The sequence below is a fragment of the Chiloscyllium plagiosum genome, unplaced genomic scaffold (assembly GCF_037043375.1).
Source record: "Chiloscyllium plagiosum isolate Xiang-an unplaced genomic scaffold, Cpla_swu_hap1 HiC_scaffold_11, whole genome shotgun sequence".
Taxonomy (NCBI): Eukaryota; Metazoa; Chordata; class Chondrichthyes; order Orectolobiformes; family Hemiscylliidae; genus Chiloscyllium; species Chiloscyllium plagiosum.
Window position 1 is genome coordinate 89,027,239 of NW_028270149.1, and position 19,052 is coordinate 89,046,290.

The window sequence follows — 19,052 nt, forward strand, 5'->3', positions numbered from 1 at the left end:
GAGGTCAACAACATTGGTCAGTGAGGCAGGCAGTGTTTTATGATACCTCAACAAAGAAAGAGCTCAGTGTAATTAGTGTGTTTTCCAAATGATGATCAACTGGAATCTATAGAGGACCTGAAAGATCTCTGGATCCTGGGTTTGTCAGTTCATCATTACAAACAGCTCCAGAAGCCACTGAGCCAGAGAAAATCCACTGCACGGACAGAGGCAATTCTGCCCATTGTGGCTAAGTTATCTGACAAACAGGCTATCCAGCATCACCCTATTGCCCTGATATTGGTCCATGTGACAGCAAGTTTCAGGCCTCAGCTGCACATCCAGACCCTCGTTGATGAGTCATGCCTCTTCTGCCTCTTCCATACTTTCAAACATTAACTTCCAGAGCCCTACCACCCTCTGGGTGAAAATGAAAGCAAGTGTAAGAGCCAATGGATCCATATAAAATTAGATCCACAAGTTCACATACAATGCAAAAATTGGTCGGTATACCTAAAGCAGGTGGACCGTAGCAGTTCAAGAAGGCAGCTCACAACCACTTTTTAAAGGGCGACTAGGGGCAGGCAAGAAACGCTGACCAGCCGGTCATCTTCCTTGTGCTTTGAAAGTCAGCAACAATGCTTGGCCTGCATGTAATAATCCTGCTCAAGATGGGATGTCCACCACCATTTAACAGGACATCTGGCCTCTGAGGCTACTGGGCAATCAAAAGACTACTGATCATTTGTCCAGACAGTTCCTCTGGGAACTGTGGCCATTCCTGGATTTGCAAGCACCCAACCACCACCCAAAACCATGCAAAACCTAACCCCAATCAAGCCTACACCATGTCTACCCAGGTGCCCAAACTAGCCCTGTACCACCCAATAAATATTCCAACTTTGCCCCACCCACAATCCTGTACCCTAAACCTATGCCTGCTCATCCACTTAAATCTCTTCTCTGTGCCTCTGCCCTTATCCAATTCCCCAACAAAACCCAATCCAAAATTAATCAAATATCCTAAATTCAACCAAAAATCCCCACTGTCCTCAACCAAACTCATCTCCATCTTCCCCTCTTCTCCAGTGTCATGCCGAGACCTGCCCACCTACTGGGCAAGTGTCTATTAACTCTTTCCTCAGAATTTGAAGGTCGTGGGTTCTATTGATGATGTCGGCATGGATTCAAATTTTGCTAAATTATAAGAGTAGACAGGAATCAATTTTTTCCCTGATGGAAGGATGAATGACAGTAGGGCATAGGGTAAGCTAAAGGGCAAAAGATTTAGATGAGATGTGAAGAGAAACCTTTTCAGAGTGTGGTGGGAATCTGGAACTGTTTGCCGGTAAAGGTGGGAGAGAGGTGGGAGTACTCATAATTTAATAAAGATTTAGATGTGCAATGACTGTAGTAAGGCATACAATGCTATGGAGAAAGTGAGGACTGCAGATGCTAGAGGGTCAGAGTCAAAAGTGTGGCACTGGAAAAGCACAGCAGGTCAGGCAGCATCTGAAGAGCAGGAGAGTCAATATTTCTGGCAGAAGCCCTTCATCAGGAACATGAGGGGTGCAGAAGGGGGCTGAGAAATAAATAGGAGGGTGGAGAGGGCATGGGGCAAACGTAGCTGGAAAGGCAATAGGTGGATGCAGGTGTGGTGTGATTGTGATAGGTCGATGGAAAGGGTGGAGCAGATAGGTGGGAAGGAAGATTGACAGGTGGGGCAGGTCAAGAGAGCGGTGCCAAGTTGGAAGGTTCGATCTCCAATGTGGTGTGTGGAGGGGAGATTTAGAAACTAGTGAGGTTGACATTGATGCCATGTGGTTGAGGCGGAAGATGAGGCGCTCTTCCTCCAATCATTGGGTGGTATGGATTTGACAGTGGAGGAGACCCAGGACTTGCATGTCTTTGGGGGATTGGGAGGGGGAGTTGAAGTAGTCGGCCACAGGGCGGTGGGGTTGTAAGGTGTGTGTCCCCCAGAGATATTCCCTGAAATGCTCTGCAAGTTGCCATTCTGTCTCCCCGATATAGAGTAACAGACACAATAGATGAAATGGGTGGATGTGCAAGAAAACCACTGTCAGATATGAAAAGATCCTTTGGGGTCTTGGATGGAGGTGAGGGGGAAGGTGGGCACAGGTTTTACACCTCTTGTGGTGGCAACGGAAGGTGGTTTGGTGCGACATGGACCTAACGACAGAGTTGCGGAGGGAATGGTCTCTGTGGAGTGCAGATCAGGGTGGGGAGGGAAATATATCTCTGGTGTGGTCTGAATGTAGGTGGCTGAAATGGCGGAGGATAATGTGTTGTATCCAGAGATTAGGTGGGTAGAAGGTAAGGACTGGGGCATTCTATCCTTGTTGTAGTTGGATGGGTGGGGTTCAAGGGTGGAGGTGCGGGAAGTGGAGGAGATGTGTTGGAGGGCATTGTTGATCACGTGGTAGAGGAATTTGTGTTCCTTTAAATAGGAGGGCACCTGGGATGTCCTGGAGTGCAGTTGTTGCTCCTGGGAGTAGATACAGCAGTGACAGAGGAATTGGGAGCAAGAGATCTCATTTTCACAGGCAGTGGGGGAGGGGATGGTGGGAGTGGGAGGAACTCTAGTCCAGGTAGCTGTGGGAGTCAGTAGGTTTGAAATAGATGTCCATGATGAGTTGGTCACCGGAGATGGACATGAGTCAGAAGTAAATATAGCGTAGGGGAAATGGGTCTGGGTGAGTTACTCGTTGCAAGGTCGGTGTGAATTTGTTGGGCCAAATGGCCTGTTTCCATATTTTAGGGAATCTAATCTAATCTAATCTAATGGAGAGGTCCAGGAAGGCGAGGGAGGTGTCCAAGATGGCCCAGGTGAACTTAAGGTCAGGGTGGAAGGTGTTAGTGAAGTTGATGAACTATTCTCATGGGAGCACAAGGTAGTGCCGATACAGTCATCAATGTTGCAGAAGAAAAGATGGGGGATGGTGCTGGTGTAACTGTGGAGGATGAACTTTAACCACATGGCATCAATAGTTTTGGAATCTCCCCTCCCCCACCTTATCCCAGATCTAACTCTCTAACTTGACACCGTCCTCCCCCTCTACCTGTTCATCTCCCCCCCCATCCCATCTGTTCCACATTCTCCACTGACTTATCACAATTACCCCCACCTGTATCCACCTATTTCTTCCCAGCTACCTTCCCCCAGCCCTAACCCCACCCTCCTATTTATCTCTTAGCTGCCTTTCACCACCAACCCTCTCCCGCCAACCCCTGCCCCACACCACATTCCTGATGAAGAGCTTATGCCAGAACCTTCAACTCTCCTGCATCTGGGATACCAGACTCTGGGCCAAATGCTGGAAAATAAAATTAGACTAGTTTGCTGTTTTTGACTAGCACAGACATAATGGACCAAAGAGCCTGTTTCTTTGCTGTAGCTAACTATGACTCTGTGACTCATTCAGAGACCAGAACAGACAGGTTTGACCAAATGATCACATTGTAACAATATTGTGATTATGTTAAACTGAGTCACACAGAATGAATGTGCAGGAACTGTGAGACAATACACCATTGATGCCATAAAGTACAAGGTTTGATGTAAACCAGGAAAACTGCCCTAATATTCTGAATATTTCCAGTATTGTGAAAGAGAGTTTCATGTATTAGTTTCAAAGTTTTACAGAGTTTCACATCCGTGAGTTGTATTTATGGGGCGCAGTTGAACTATCAGATTACAGGAACTGGTATTGAGACACACACAGGCTGCACAGGAGCTCAGAGCAAGACACGCAAATGGGCATTTAAAAACTGATAAAGATACCTTCAGGCTGCCAAGAACTGACAACGAGGCACACACATTAACTGTATAAGAGCTGACACTGAGACACTTGCAGAGTATGCAGGAGGCAACACTGAGACACAAACAGTTGCTTTCACTGAACGTAATTTGAGCCACACAAGAGCAGAAGCTGAGAGGCAAATTTTGACTGAACATAAACTGACACAATACACACATGGACAGTTCAGCAGCTCACAATGATACACTCACAGTTTGCACAGGAACCTACTCTGAGACAGTTGATACTCTGCAGAAGCGCACACTGAGACATACATTTCGGCTGTACTGCTGGTGACATGGGCACAACCTGAGGCATACAAGAGCAGAGGCTGAGGAAACAAATTTGGACTGTATGGGAATTGATACTGAGACACACGTGGGCCGTACAGAGCTATCATTGAAACACGTGTGCATGCACCAGACAGCAGCTAAAGCTGAGACACACGTGAACTACACAGGAGTTATTCCTGAGACTCGTGTAACATACAGGTTCTAACACTGAGACAATGAACCTTTGTTTGTGCTGGCTGCAAAATGTGGTTCAAACCAGAAGTTGAATGCTGTTATGCCTCTGACAAATCTTATTTGGGAATTGCCCAGATTTGCAATTATAAGCAAATGAGTTATTAGATCACCAAAAAGCATTAAGTTATTGTTTTGGGGGGAGGGTATTCTTGGAAACAGGCCCTTCGGCCCAACGAGTCCACACCGATCCACCGAAGCGCACCCACCCAGACCAATTCCCCTACATTTACCCCTGCACCTAACACTACGGACAATCTAGCATGGCCAATTCACCTAACCTGCACATTTTTGGACTGTGGGAGGAAACCGGCGGAAACCCACGCGGACACGAGGCGAATGTGCAAACTCCACACAGACAGTCGCCTGAGGCGGGAATTGAATCCGGGCCTCTGGCACTGTGATGCAGCAGTGTTAACCACTGTGCCACCCAGAAATTTCATCAAAAAACTGAATGCCAACTGTGATTTTCCTCCATGCCCTGCAATTAAGCCCGTGGAATCCTTGTTTGTTGCCTGCTGCTTTGCTTTCAGCTCTGTTTAACTCTGTAACAACAGAGAATTACACACAAGCTTAGGTGGGGTCAGCCGACAGTGACTAGAGAGTCCACTCCTAGTCACCCGACATTGAAAGGTAATTTTCTTAGAGAGAGAAGCCCATGACCTACTCTCTGTGGGTCAGGTTTGGACAACCTGTCCTTTCATCTGAACAGTCATAGAGTCATACAGCATTGAAACAGGCCCTTCAGCCCACTAACAAACATCAAACTACACTAACCCCATTGACATGTTCCATTGCTTACTATGCCCTGGCATTTTACGTACTCATCCAGATGCTTCTTAAGTGTTGTGAAAGTACTTCCCTCCGCCACCCTCTTTCTATATATCTACATACTTGGGGTGAAAAAAGTTTCTCAATCTCCTGTAAACCACTTACTACTCACCTTAAACTTATTCCCTCTGGTCTGAGAGACACCTGGAAGAGATTCTCCCAAGGTACTCTGTCTATGCCTGACATAATTTTGTATACTGAAAACAGATCCCCATTCAGCCTCCTCTGTTCGAAGGAAACCCAGCCTATCCAATTTCTCCTCACAACTGAGGCTTTCCATCCCAGGCAGCATCTGTGATGGTGTTGGAGATGCTGTTCTCAATCCAGACTAACTGAGGTCCCCCAGTCAGGAAGTCCAGGATCCAGTTACACAGAGAGGCCCAGCAGACTCAGGTTTCCAATCAGGCGCTGAGAAATGATGGTGTTTAATGCAAAACTATTGGTCAGAGCACTGAGTATAAGAGTTGGGAGGTCATGATGCAGCTGTACAGGACATTGGTTAGGCCACTTTTGGAATATTATGTGCATCTGGTCTCCTTCCTGAAGGAAGGATGTTGTGAAACTTGAAAGGGTTCAGAAAAGATTTACAAGAATGTTGTTAGGGTTGGAAGGTTTGAGCTGTAGGGAGAGGCTGAATAGGATCTTTTCCCTGTAGCGTCAGAGACCTTAGGGAGATTTATAAAATCATGACGGGCATGGATAGCGTAAATAGACAGGGTATTTTCCCTGGGGTGGGGGAGTCCAGAACTAGAGGGCATAGATTTAGGGTGAGAATGGAAAGATTTAAAATGGACCTAATTGGCAACCTTTTCATACAAAGGGTGGTGCATGTATGGAATAAGCTGCCAAAGGAAGTGATGGAGGCTAATACTATTACAAAATTTAAAAGACATCTGGATGGGTTTATGAATAGGAAGGATTTAAAGGGATATGGGCCAAGCGCTGACAAATGGGACTCGATTAAATTTAGGATATCTGGTGGGCATAGAAGAGTTGGACCAAAGTGTCTGTTTCTGTGTTGTACATCTCTATGACTTTAATAAGTGACACAGTCATTTGCTGGCTCATTTTCAAGAACAATGCCTGAAACAGTCAGAATTAACCTGCCTGGTTTACATTTCAAGAAAGTTTGTTAACTATCAGTCCACTATCTGTGGTGATGTCTTTAACAATCAGATCTCACTTACCAACCAATCAATTTGGTTCATATGGTATAAAGGTTAGTTTTTCCTTGTTAATTGGTATTCTTGTGAATAATGTATAGTTAGGGGCACAGATAGGTATGTATATGGTCACAGGCGAGACTCCAGGATAGTGTGTTGCCTCCCTGGTGCCAGACTCAAGGCTGTATCTGAGTGGGCACAGGATATTCTCAATACATACCTGGCAGGGGAGACTCCCCTTGATGCAGAACCGCTATCACTGGAAGATCCTGAGTTTGTCGCTGGATTGTGAACAGAACCTAGAAGATCATTGGTTGAGCTCATTTGTATGTACCAGATCTTTATGCTGGCTTTAGCCTAACACCAATTCAGTGACCATGGCCTCTGTTAGTGCCTGCACTCCAGACCAGGGGGTCCGCAGTACAGACAGGGTGACTATGAAGAAGGTGGAGGAAGGATCGCAGATCAACTGGACCTTCTTTCTGAGGGACAGTCCTCTTGGATTGCTGCAGGTTCCAAGCGGCAGATATTTTCTGCCGACAGGACTTCCCCAGTATAAGCTGCTTCCATGTGATCTTCACGAACGTGAACAATGTGAGTGTCTCCTGAAAGTATTTGAGGAGAAAGGAAGTGAGGGCCTCCTCTCCATCCTGTCTGTGGCACCAATTGCTCATTCTCCCTGCACAGAGGAGCTGGCTTGTTGCAATTCATATGTACAACCCCCACATCCCAGCAGCAGATGTCCTGACCTTCCTAGGAATTTATGTACAACTAGAAGGAGGAAGCACAGACATGGTGTACCCCTTCAGAATCTGTACCACCAAGCGGCTGATCAAGGTGACCCTGAAAATAGATGCCAGTGGGAACATCCTCCACCCAGCCCCCGCCAGGCTTCACGATCGGTGGGAGATGAGGCTACCTGACATCTACGGGGCAGCCGAGAGTGTGCCAAACCTGCATATGGCAGTGGACTGCATAGTGACCCTCTGCAGGAACTGCAAACAGGAGGGGAACCTCAGTAAGGACTGCAAGAAGTCCAAGGTTCCCGAAGAAGGGGGAGGGGGCATATAAGCCCAGATGACCAGAAGTGACAACGCAAGCCATGGAATCCCAAAGATCAGTAAGGTGCCACCCCCTAGCAAGAAAACTGAAACAAGGTGCACCAGATGAGGGACAGGCCAGAAAGGGGAAAAAGGTTTTGCACTTCTCTGTTTCCTCCCATAGTCCAAAGATGCGCAGGTCAGGTGGAGCGGACATGCTAAATTGCCCGCTCCACCTGACCTGTATTAGTCAGGGGTAAATGTAGGGAAATGGGTTCGGGTGAGTTACTCTTCAGAGGGTCGGTGTGGACTTGTTGGGCCGAAGGGCCTGTTTCCACGATTTATGGAATCTAAAAAAAATGTCGTGCGCCCACACCTCCCCCCTTCACCTTCGACCAAGGCCCCAAAGGATCCTTCCACATCCGACAGAAATTTACCTGTACTTCCACCAATGTCATCTACTGTGTGCGTGCACACAATGTGGCCTCCTCTACATCGGGGAGACAGGACGCCAATGTGCAGATCGTTTCAAAGAACATCTCTGCGACACCCTCACCAACCAATCCCACCGCCCTGTGGCTGGACACTTCAACTCCCCCTCCCACTCCACCATGGACATGCAGATCCTGGACCTCCTCCATCGCCAAACCCTAACCTCCCGACACCTGGAGGAAGAATGCCTCATCTTCCTCCTTGGGGCCTTGTAACCACACAGGATTAATGTGGATTTCACCGGTTTCGTCATTTCCACTCCCCCCATCTTATCCCAATCCCAAGCCTCCAACTTGGCGCAACCCTCTTGACCTATCCATTGTCTTTCCCATCTATCTGCTCCACTCCCTGTCTGACCCATCATATTCTCCCCCGCCTTCATCTACCTATTGCACTCACAGCTATCTTCCCTCAGCCCCACCACCTTCCCATTTATCTCTCAGCCCTCGGCCCACAAGTCCCCTTGCTGATGAAGGGCCTATGCCTGAAACATTGATTCTCCTGCTCCTTGGATACTGCCTGACCAGCTGTGCTTTTCTAGCACTGCACTCTCAATATCAGACAGTACGTACAGAAATGCTCCCTGAGACTATTTAATGGGTACACTCTGGCAAGGAGTGAGCGGCTGTTTTTTCTGCAGCAGCTCCCCCTCCTCTCAGACCCTCCAGACCATCCATTCGCATTGATGATACAGTTGAAGTCTCTGGTCAGAATAACCTGCCTGGATGTAACCAGCAGCAGGGGGAGCTGTTGGCTACGTCCAGGCAGGTTATTCTGGCCAGAGATTTCAACTGCATCATCAATGAGAACGGATGAGCTGGAGGGGCTGGAGCGAACTGGACACCACGTCTTGATTCCTGATGGAAACAGTTAAAATCGCCAAGCTGTACGTCGCCTTCAGCACCTCTGCAGATTAGCGCAGCATAGATACACCTGGCTGGGGCCAGACGTGTGTACCCAGTCAAGGATAGGTTTCCTGTTTGCGTAATACACATTCAAACTAGTGTCCTCCTCTGACCACTGCTTCCTGTTGGCTGACTAATGCCTACAGGACAACTTGGCAAGGGAATGTGGAAGCTGAACGTGAAACTGTTCACTGCAGAAACCATTCAGGAGCTCAAAAAGGATTATACAGGTTGGAGAACTGTGAATCCCCCCTTTCAGTGTCCAGCAGACTCATGAGATGCAATCACGGGAACATCAAGAGGTTCTTTATCTTCAGCAGTGTTCAGAAGATGAGAAAGTGGTGGGAAAATTGTCCAAACGCCAGAAAATCATGTCATTTTTCCTACTCATGCTGCAGGAGATTGTGTCAATGTTACAGAGAATTTTCAGCAGGTGAAGAGCCAGCAAGCCTCGCTCTTTGCCTCAGAGGCTTCCAAGATAATCTTCTGGCGCTGGGTCTGAACCGTCGAGCCAATTGAGGCGTCCTCACATTTCATCTTCGAGAAAGTGCACAGGGAGAGCTCAGCAGTCTGAAGGAAGAAGATAGCTCAGTAACATTGTCTCAGCCTGAAGTACTGAGGATCAGCAAATTCTATGATGCCAGTCTATATGGCATGAAGCCCCCAGACAGCGCGGCCTCCCAGTCATCTCTGTCCTCCCTCATGGAGATCCTACATTTGGGAGAGGCTGGACCAGCCTCTGATGAGGTTGATGAAGGCCTTCGAGTCTTTAGAAAAGAATAAAACTCCTGGAAGGAGCAGCTTACCAGCCAAGTTGTATTTGACTCTGTGGATCATGATTGTCCAGGACCTACTGAAGGTGTATGAAAGTATGCTTCTTTCAGGTACCTTGTGCTGATCCATTAGGAAAAGTATCACCACGCTTATCTTCAAGCGGAAGGGAGAGAGAGAGGAAATTAGAAACTGGTAACCAATCTCATTGATGACTGCAGACTACAAAATCCAATCTAAGGTCATCTCCAGTGTCAGGTCTGCTCTGGGATCCATTATTCACCCCAACCAAATTAATGCTGTACCAGGCAGGACGAGCTCTAAGAGCCTCCACTCCTCAAAGATATGATCACCTCCATGCAGCACGAGGGGTGGGCACCTGCCTTATCAGCCTGGACCAGGAGAAGGCCTTTGACAGGCAATTGCACATGTACATGTGGGACAAGCTGTCCAAAGTGGTCTTTGGTGAGGGAATCAGTACATCATTCGTGCAGCCTGAATTAATAGATGGGAATCAGAAAGATTACTGATCAGATCTGGAGTCAGGCATGGCTGCTCACTCTCTCCTGCCTTGTTTGTGTGTTGTACAGAGCCCTTTGCTGAATCTATCAGGAAAGATGCGGGCCTGAGAGGGGTTACTATTCAAGGCAATGGAGACCTGCAGGTCAAACTACCATCTATATGTGGATGATGTTGCCGTTTTCTGCTCAGATCTGCTGTCTATACGCGGACAGTTCAAACTGGCCCTTGGGAGCCAGGTAAATTGAGGCAAGAGCGAGACCATGTTCTTTAGGAACTGACCGACCGATCCTTCATCCCCTTCACTGTCAGGACAGATTACCTGTTGGGAATGTGGTTCGGAGAGGTATGTAAAACCTTGAGAGGAGCACATTGCTAAAGTGAAGCAAAATCTGGTCTTTTGACAGCACCACTCCCTCTCCATTGCGGGTAAAACCGTGGTCATTGGGTGTGACATACTCTCTCTGTTGTATGTGGTGCAGGTCTGGCCCATCCCCCAAACTGTGTTGTTTCAGTCACCCAAGCCATTTTCCATTTTATCTGGAGGTCTAAAATGGATGTTGACTGGACTCCATGCACAGAACGCTTGATATGGAGGGGGCAAGGTGAAGTATGCACTTACCTTGTTGACCACCGTGTGTGACTGCATCAAGCTGTGGGTAGACCTCAGTATGCCTGAAAAAATTGCCTCTTAAGTCTCTTTTACATCTTTCCCCTCTCACCCTAAACCTATGCCCTCTAGTTCTGCATAAGCTCGGGAACAGGAAGGGTACAATCATTTTGACAGGATTGTACTGCAAGCCTCCCAACAACTGGCAGGTGAGAGAGAACAGATATGTGGACAGATTATGGGAAAATGTAAAAACAACAGTGTTGATGTGGTGGTCTATACTTTGGAGAGTGTAGTCAGTCCCTACACTGATTAAGTCTTGTTTAATGCAAGACCTTGGATGAGGGACAATTTGTTAGGTGTGTCCAGAACAGTTTTTTTGAAACAAACGAAGGGGGCCATGATAGACCAACAAGGGAAGGGGCCATGCTAGACCTAGAATTGGGGAATGAGTCCAGCCCTGTGCTTGAAATTTCAGTGGGGGAAGAACAGTGAATATAATTCTGTAAATTTTAAGTTACTTATGGAAAAGGATAAGAGTAGTCCTCGGGTGGAAGTTAGCGGATAGCTAGCTACAATAATATGAGAAGGAAACGGAAATATAGATTTGGGGTGGCTGTATGAGGGTAAATTCACATCTTTTGTAGGCTAATTATTTAGCATGTTCCTGTGAAAATGGAAGATAACAATGGCAAGATTCAGGAAACTTTGATGAAAAGAAATTAAGATCTTAATCAAAAGTAAACAGGAAGCATATATAAGGTTTGAGAAACTGAAGACAGACCAGAGCCCTCAAAAAATACAAAGGTAGCAGGAAAGAAATCAAACAAGGAATTTGAAGAGCTTAAAGGGGCTATGGCAAATAGGATTATGGAAAATCCCAGATTAGAGACAACAAAAGTGCAGATGCTGGAATACAAAGCAGACAAACAGGAAGAACATAACAAGCCAGGCAACATCAGAAGTCTGAAGAAGGGTTATACCCAAAACGGTGACTTCTCTACCTCCTGATGCTGCTTGGCTTGCTGTGTTCGTCCAGCTTCCTGTTTGTCTACTGTGGGAAATCCCAAGCTATTTTACACATACAAGAGGGAGCAAGCAGGTAGTTAAAAAAAGGATAGGTCAATTCAAGGACAAAGGAGGGAATTTAATATGTGGATCCAGAAGAAGTGGATGCGGTCGTTAATTAATTATTTGCATTGGTATTCATGAAGGAGACTGGACATGGTGGCTGGTGAGTCTTGGGAGAGATACGTTAATATTCTTGGGCACATCAATGTATAAGAGAAGGAGGTGTGGTGTTTTAAAATAGCATTAAGGTAGATAAATCCTCAGGACCTGATGGGATCTATCCCAGAATGCTGAGGGAGGCAGATGGCGTCTGAAGCCTTGTACAAAATCTTTGTATCTGCTTTATGGAGGTCAGAGAGGACTGGAGAACAGCGAATGTTGTTTCTTTATTTAAGAAAGGCAACAGGGACAATCCGGAAATTTATAGGCCAGCAAGCCTTATGTTTGTAGTAGGAACATTATTGGAGAAGATTCTTAGAGTTAGGATTTACACACGTTTGGAAAACAATGGACTTGTTAGATTAGGCAGCATTGCTTTGTGTGGGGAAGGTCATGTCTCACAAAATTGATTGAGTTTTTTGAGGAAGTGACAAAGATAACTGATGAGGGCAGGGTATAAACCTCAGCAAGGCCTTTGACAAGGTCCCTCATTGCAGGCTGATACAAAAGGTGAAGTCACATGAAATCCGTGGTCAGCTGGTAAGATGGATACAGAACAGACTTAATCATAGAAGACAGAGAGTAACAGTGGAAGGGCCTGTTTTGTGCTGTATAGTCCTTTGTTCTCACCCTGAGTGCAAGATGAAATGCTTTAACTAAAAGTGTCATTTTTAGCTATACTCAAACTCTAACATTTGTGTTATTGACAGAGTCTGCTGAATAATGTGCTCAAGTGAGAGAGTGCTGTCTTAAAGGATAACTAACAAGAAGAAAAGAAGGGCAATAGTGATAGGGGATTCCTTAGACAGGGGAGCAGACAAGCATTTCTGCAGCCGAAGATGTGACTCCAGGATGGTGCCAGGGTCAGGGATGCCACTGAATGGCTGCAGGACATCCTGAATGGTGATGAGTTAGAGGTTGTGTTGTTTCTAATGATATGGGCAAAGTGAAGAAAGACATCAAGAATTCAGGGAGTTAGGCAGTAGATTAAAAAGCAGAACCTCAATGGTTACAATCTCTAGATTACTCCCGGTGTCACATGCTAGCAAGTTTAGAAATAGAAAAATAGGACAGATGAATACATGGCTGAAGAGTTGGTGCAAAAGGAAGAGTTTTAGATTCTTGGATAACTGAGACTGTTTTTTTGGGCAAGGTGGAACATGTACTAATGGGATGGCCTGCACCTGCACCACATTGGGACTAAGTTTCTCACAAATTGATTTATTAGTGCTGTTGGGAAGAGTTTAACTTAGTCTAGGCAAGAGTAAGTGACATAGAATATTAATCAAGCTGAAACACAGCATGCTGCAGCAAAGGAAGGAAGTCAGAATGAGTTAATCTATGTCGAGTGTCAAGAGAGTACGGTAAGGCTGGAAGGTCTTCACTTTAATACTAGAAGTGTAATAGGTAATAGTGTGGATCAACACATGGGAGTATGATATTGTTGCCGTCACAGAAACATGATTGAGGGAAGGGCTGCACTGGCAACTCAATATTCCAGAGTATAGGATCTTTAGACGAAACAGAGGAGGGTGCAAAAAGGGTGCTGATCTAGTGCTATTAATTAAGGAGTCAATTATTGCAAGAAGGAGCAAAATATCTTGGAAGGACCCTAAAATGAGGTTTTTGGGGGTAGAACGTAGGAATGCTAAGGGGGCAGCTACTTTTCTGGAATGTCTTACAGGCCCTCAAAAAGTCAGCAGGAAATAGAGGAGCAAATATGTAGATAGTTCACAAAGGGTGACCACCAGGATGGACAGGCAGGTACTGCAGGAGTCTCCGATGCTATTCCCCTTTCTAACAGGCATACAGTTTTGAATAAAGTTGTGGGGAATAGCCTATCAGGAGAGTATAACAGCAGCAGCGAGGCCTGTGGCACCACAACTTGCCCCACAGTCGAGCAGGGTCGAGCAAAATCCAAATGAGTGATTATAGTCGGAGACTCACTGGCTAGACATTTCTGGGACTGCGTTGGAGACTCCAGGATGGTGTGTTGTCTCCCTTGTGCCAGAGTGAAGGATATCTCTGAGTGGTTGCATAAATTCTTAAGCGGGAGGGTGAACAGCCAAAGGTCATTGTGAACATTGGTACCTACATTGTAGATAGAAAGGGAGATGAGGTCCTGCGGAGTGAGTACAGGGAGTTAGGAATGAGGCTGAAAAGCAGGACCTCAAGGGCAGTAATCTCTGGTTACCGCCAGCCCCATGTGCTAGTGAGAGAAGGGACAAAAAGGTAATGAATGCATTGCTAAGGAGCTGATACAGGGACAGGGTTTCAGGTTCTTGGAACATTGGGACCTCTTCTGGGGCAGGGGTGACCTGTTCAAGAAGGATGGTTTGCACCTAAGCTGGAGGGGAACCAATATCCTTGCAGGGATGTTTACTAGTGCTACAAGAGTGGCAGAGGACTGGGAATGACAGCAGCAGTTCAGCAAGTAGAAAGATTGAGGGGAAGGTATATGTTAGGACCAGTAAATCAAGAAGGCAGAGACAGGTAAATGAACACAATGGTACTAATAGGCTGAAGTGCATTTATTTCACCACAAGGCGTGTTGTAGGTAAGGCAGATGAGCTTCGAGGCTTGATCAAATGAGAAAATGATGATTTTCAAAGTTTGGGTGAAGATTTGTAGGTCGGGTGCTCGTTGTTGTGGTTCTGTTCACCGAGCTGGAAGTTTTTGTTGCAAACGTTTCGTCCCCTGTCCAGGTGACATCCTCAGTGCTTGGGAGCCTCCTGTGAAGCGCTTCTGTGGTGTTTCCTCCGGCATTTATAGTGGCCTGTCCCTGCCGCTTCCGGTTGTCAGTTTCAGCTGTCCGCTGTAGTGGCTGGTATATTGGGTCCAGGTCGATGTGTTTGTTGATGGAGTTTGTGGATGAGTGCCATGCTTCTAGGAATTCCCTGGCTGTTCTTTGTTTGGCTTGCCCTATAATGGTAGTGTTGTCCCAGTCGAATTCATGTTGCTTGTCGAATTCCCTGGCTGTTCTTTGTCTGTCTGTGTGTGTATGTCTGTCTGGGGTAGGGGTTGCACTACATACACACACATATTCCTACACACACACACTCTCACATACACATGGACACAGGTACACACAGACGCGCACACAGACACCCACACACATCCTTATAGACACACACACTCCCACACTCACACATGCATCCCCTCACAGACTTAAGACACTCTGCACTCACTACACACACACACACATACACACACTTTCTCACACTCACAACCCCCAGCCCAGACAGACACACACACACACAGACAAAGATACACATGCACACAAATATTTTGTGGGGTGAATTTGTACTTGTACATTTGTACTTGTACATTGTACTTTGCTCAAAAACTGCATACATTCATGTAGAACTCTGAGCTCAAAAACTTCATGAATTTATGTAAAACTCTGTTATCTCACTTTTTAGATTAGAATCAATCTAAACATCAGGTCATAGACAGAGAACACAGGGGGCTAACACCTTCAACATATTGTCTAGCTATCACCATTGTTAACAGCTAACCCGAGAATGCAACTTTAAAAAAAAGGTTTTGTGATTTACACATGAAAGAAGTGAAACTATCACTGTATTGTAAGAGATGAAAGGCTTAACAGACAATCAATTTTTCAATGTATAATTTCAGTTACATCACACTGTAAATTTTTGCTCTAAATTCTGTGTTACGATCGAGCCCTCCACTATCACCCGATGAAGGAGTGTCGCTCCGAAAGCTAGTGTGCTTCCAATTAAACCTGTTGGACTATAACCTGGTGTTGTGTGATTTTTAACTTTGTACACCCCAGTTCAACACCGGCATCTCCAAATCAAGATTGGTGTAATCACTATAGGCCTGCCAACAGCCATCAAGACATTCAGGAACAAATATCTATGCAGGTTATGGAAAGATGCAATAAAAACAGAGTCGTCATAGTGAGCCTTTAACTTCCTGAATAATGACTGGAACTCCCTCCGAGCAAAAGGCTCAGATGGGGCAAAATTTGTTAAGTGCATTCAAGCAGGTTTCTTGAAACAGTACGTGGATGTTTCAACTAAAGGCCACACTGGACCTTGTACTGGCTAATGAGCCTGGCCAGATGACTGACCTTTCTGTGGGAGAGCACTTTAGAAACAGTGATCACAATTCCACAAGTATTCAGATAGCTAAGAATAAGGATAAGTGTGGGAGGGTACCAAATTGGGGGAGGGCAAATTGCATCAGTAATAGACAAGAGCTAGGGAGTGTTAATTTGGAGCAGCTGTTATTAGGCAAGTTCACAATTGAAGTGTGGGAGTTGTTTAAAGACCTACTGATCAGCGTTCAGGAGGAAGGAATAGGATGGCAAAATAAAAGACACCTTGAATAATGAGGGAGGTTGCGAATTTAGTCAAAACTTAAAAGAAGCATGTATAAAATTTAGTAGATAAAATCAACAGGCCACGTTACGAATATAAAGAAAATAGGAAAGAACTCAAGCAGGGAGTTAATAGAGCAAGAAGGGGCCATGAAATTACCTCAGCCAGTAGGGTTAAAGAGAATCCAAAGGCATCCTACAGATACATTAAAAACAAAAGAACAACTAGGGAGAAGATAGGACCACTCAAGGACACAGGAGGGAACTTGTTCCTCTGTTCAAGAAGGGAAATAGGAATAATCCAGGAGAGTATAGACTGGAAAGTCTCACATCAGTGTTTGGGAAGCTGTTAGAGAGAATTCTTAAGGATAGGATTTACGTGCATTTGGAAAAGTATGGCCTGATTAGGGACAGTCAGTGTGGGCTTTGTGCAGTGTAGATCATGTCTTAATAAGTTGATTGAATTTTTCCAGGAGGTGATGAAGATGATTGATGATGGTAGAGCAGTGAATGTTGTCTACATGGATTTTAGCAAGGCTTTTGGTAGGGTCCCTCCTGGTAGGCTCATCCAGAACATTAAGATACATAGGATCCAGGGTGACTTGGCAACGTGGATTCAGAATTGGCTTGCCCATAGAAGGCAGAGGATATTGGTGTAAGGGTATTTTTCTGGCTGGAGTTTTGTGACTAGCGGTGTTTTGCAGGAATCCATATGAGGACCTCCGCTGTTTATGATATACACAAATGATTAGAATGAAAATGAGGATGGGTAGGTTAGTAAGTTAGCAGACGGTACAAAGATTGATGGAATTGTGGATGGTGTAGAAGCTTGTTAAAAAATACTACAAGATATAGATCAATTGCAGATATGGGCAGAGACATGGCAGATGGAGTTTAATCCAGGTAAGTATGAGGTGCTGCATTTTGGGAGATCAAATATTAAGGAAAGTATACAGTTAATGGCAGGACCCTGAACAACATTGATGTACAGAGATATCTTGAGGTGCAAATCCATAGCTCCCTGGAAGTGGCCACGCAAGTAGATAGGGTGGCAAAGAAGGTGTATAGCAAGCTTGTTTTTATTGGTCGAGGATTAGAGTGCAAGGTGTTGCAGCTTTGTAAGACTTTGGTTAGGCCACACCGAGAGTACTGTGTTCAATTCTGGTCACGATAAGGAAGGATATGGAGGCTTTGGAGAGGGTGCAGAAGATGTTTACCAAAATGCTACCTGGATTAGAGGGAATGAGCTATTAGGAGAGGTTAGAAAAACTGGGGTTATTTTCTCAGCAGTGGCAGAGGCAGCAGGGACACTTACTAGAAGTCGATAAAATTATGAGATGCATAGGTAGGGTTGAAGGTTGGAATCTTTAGTCCAGAGTTAAAATTTCTAACACTAAGGTGAGATGGGGAAAGTTCACAGGAGATGTGAAGGACAAGTATTTTACACAGAGAGTGGCAGGAGTCTGGAATTCCACTAGTGGAGGCAGATACGATAGGGGCATTTAAAAGACTTTTAGATAAGCACATGAATATGAAAGGACTGAAGGGATATGGATCAAGGCCAGGCGGAAAGGATTAGTTTAGAACATAGAACGTAGATCAGTACAGCATAGTACAGGCCCTTCAGTCCATGAAGTTGTGCTGACCATTTATTTTAATCTAAGATCAGCCTAACCTACACACCCCTCAATTTACTGCTGTCCATGCGCTTGTCCAGCAGTCTCTTAAATGTCCCCAATGTCTCTGAATCTACTACCACTGCTGGCAGTGCATTCCATGGATCCACCACTCTCTGTGTAAAGAACCTATCTCTGACATTTCCCCGAACCTTCCTCCAATCACCTTAAATTTATGATCCCCCGTGACAGCCATTTCTGCCCTGGAGAAAAATCTCTGGCTATCTGTACTATCTGTGCCTCTCATTATCTTGTACACCTCTATCAAGTCACCTCTGTTCTCTCTTCTCTCCAGTGCGAAAAGCCCCAGCTCACTCAACGTCTCTTCATAAGACAAGCCCTCCAATCCAGGCAGCATCCTGGTAAATCTCCTCTGCACCCTCTTCCATGTATCTACATCCTTCCCATAATGAGGTGATAAGAACTGGATACAATATTCCAAGTGTGGTCTAACCAGGTTTTTATAGAGCTGCAGCAAAACCTCTTGGCTCTTAAACTCAATTCCCCGTTAATAAAAGCCAAAACACCACATGCCTTCTTAACAACCCTATCAAATTGAGTGGCAACTTTGAGGGATCTATGTACAGGACCCCAAGATCCGCTGTTCCTCCACCCTGCCAAGAATCTTAACTTTAACCCTGTATTCAGCATTCAAATTCGACCTTCCAAAATTAAACATTTCACATTTATCCAGGCTGAACTCCATCTGCCACTCAGCCCAGCTCTGCATCCAGTCAATGTCTTGTTGTAGCCTGCGACAGCCTTCGAGACTATCTACAACCTTTATGTCACGGAAAACTTACTAACCCATCCTTCCACTTCTTTATCAAAGTCATTCATAAAACCCACAAAACACAGAGGCTCACAAACAGATCCCTGCGGGACACCATTGGTCACTGATCTCCAGGCAGAATACTTTTCATCCACTACCACTTGCTGTCTTCTTTTTGTCAGCCAATTCTGTATATAGACAGCCAAATTTTCCTGTATCCTGTACCTCCTAACTTTCTGAATGAACCTACCATAGGGATCCTTATCAAATGCCTTACTGAAACCCATATACACCAAAACAATTTATCAACTTGTCTCGTCACAACCTCAAAGAACTCAATAAGGCTTGTGAGGCATGACCTCCTCTTCAGAAAG

At 45.5% G+C, this 19,052-nt stretch overlaps 1 protein-coding gene across 2 annotated transcripts in view; it reads left to right on the forward strand.

Annotated features, from left to right (window-relative positions):
* LOC122557039 (nitric oxide synthase 1-like) overlaps positions 1-19,052 on the forward strand; it is a 125,811-nt gene that overhangs the window by 16,203 nt on the left and 90,556 nt on the right. The gene's annotated exons all lie outside the window — the stretch shown is intronic.